The following is a 2,372-nucleotide window of genomic DNA, read 5'->3' on the forward strand; positions in this document are numbered from 1 at the left end:
CGTGAAAAATGTTCAATTTTTTTAAAAGTGCTCATATTCGAGAATTTTCAAATTTTGAACAAAAAATAAAAATGTTAAAATTCAAAAAATGTTCAAATTTCGAAAAAAAATATAAAAAATGTTTCAAATTCAAACATTCTTAAATTTTGAAAATATTTAAATTTCAGAAATAACTAAATTTAAAAATTCCAGATTTTAAAAATCGGTTTTATAAAGAAATAGCTTTTAAAAAACGTAAAAAAAAATCGAACAGAAAAAGCGAAATAGCAAAAAAAATAAACTGGGAATGTTGGGCCGGCCCAACAACCCGCCTGGTCCGCGCCGACCAGGTCGGCATACAGCACCCCCGAGCGGAGGGGCGCGCCTACCTACCGCTCATTAGCGGGAGCAACTAGGCATCGCCTGAGGGCAACTCCAGGTGGGCCGGTGATAACCCACAAGTATAGGGGATCGCAGCAGTCTTCGCGGGTAGTAAAACCCAATTTATTGATTCGACACAAGGAGAGACAAAGAATACTTGGAAGCCTTAACAGCGGAGTTGTCAATTCAGCTGCACCTGGAAACAGACTTGCTCGCAAGAGTTTATCGAGGTAATATGCTTTATAACAAGAGCGATAGTAGAATAACAACAGAAGAGTAACGAGACAAGCAGTAGTAATTATAGTAAACAGCAGGATTAAAATACTGTAGGCACGGGGACGGATAACGGGCGTTGCATGGATGAGAGAAACTCATGTAACAATCATAGCAGGGCATTTGCAGATAATAATAAAACGGTGTCGAAGTACAAAGCAATCAATAGGCATGTGTTCCAATTATAGTCGTACGTGCTCGCAATGAGAAACTTGCACAACATCTTTTGTCCTACCAGCCGGTGGCAGCCGGGCCTCAAGGGAATCTACTGGATATTAAGGTACTCCTTTTAATAGAGTACCGGAGCAAAGCATTAACACTCCGTGAACACATGTGATCCTCACGTCACTACCATCCCCTCCGGTTGTCCCGATTTCTGTCACTTCGGGGCCATTGGTTCCGGACAGCGACATGTGTATACAACTTGCAGGTAAGATCATAAACAATAAATATCACGATGAAACAATAACATGTTCAGATCTGAGATCATGGCACTCGGGCCCTAGTGACAAGCATTAAGCATAACAAGTTGCAACAATATCATCAAAGTACCAATTACGGACACTAGGCACTATGCCCTAACAATCTAATGCTATTACATGACCAATCTCATCCAATCCTTACCATCCCCTTCAGCCTACAGCGGGGGAATTACTCACACATGGATGGGGGAAACATGGCTGGTCGATGGAGAGGCGTCGGTGGTGATGATGGCGATGATCTCCTCCAATTCCCCGTCCCGGCGGAGTGCCAGAACGGAGACTTCTGGCTCCTGAGACGGAGTTTCGCGATGTGGCGGCGTTCTGGAGGGTTTCTGGCGACTTCGACTTCTCCCCGTGCGTTTTTAGGTCGAGGGCGATAAGTAGTCCGAAGGAGGGCGTCGGAGGCCAGCCGAGGGGGCCACACGCTAGGGCCGCGCGCCCCCCTCCTAGGCCGCGCCGCCCTAGGGTGTGGGGCCCTCGGGCCTCCTCCCGACTTGTTCTTCTGGCTCCGTCAGTGTTCTGGGAAAATAGGGCCTTCTGCATAAATTCCGAGGATTTTCCTGAAAGTTGGATTTCTGCACAAAAACGAGACACCAGAGCAGTTCTGCTGAAAACAGCGTTAGTCCGTGTTAGTTGCATCCAAAATACACAAATTAGAGGCAAAACAATAGCAAAAGTGTTCGGGAAAGTAGATACGTTTTGGACGTATCAACTCCCCCCAAGCTTAGCTTATTGCTTGTCCTCAAGCAATTCAGTTAACAACTGAGCGATAAAAGAACTTTCATGAACACATTTGCTCATATGATGTATATATTCTCATGCTATGGCTAACACTTAGGCAGTTCATAATAAGATGCATGCAAATAAGATCATCTAACAGCTATGTCAATCATGGAGAAGTACCAACAATTAATGATAAGCATCATGAATCATGTCTATAAACAGGATTGCAATGTTCATAAAAGAGTATGATAAAGTGGTATCTCGCTTGCCCATATTTGATCAGCAAAACATAAATGCTCAGGCACCTCTGAAGTTCATAGAAAGACTAGAAGTAGTGATTGTCAAAGATAAAAGCATCAAAGTTATACCACAATCAATAATATTTTGAGACAAGCATATTGTACTAAGAATGACAGTTGTGCTCTCAAGAAAGTGCTCAAAGAAAGGATGGAGACACAACATAAAAGTAAAAGATTGACCCTTCACAGAGGGAAGCAGGAATTAACATGCGCTAGAGCTTTTCATTTTTAAAAC

Source organism: Lolium perenne, chromosome 2 (assembly GCF_019359855.2).
Source record: "Lolium perenne isolate Kyuss_39 chromosome 2, Kyuss_2.0, whole genome shotgun sequence".
In the NCBI taxonomy this organism is placed as follows: Eukaryota; Viridiplantae; Streptophyta; class Magnoliopsida; order Poales; family Poaceae; genus Lolium; species Lolium perenne.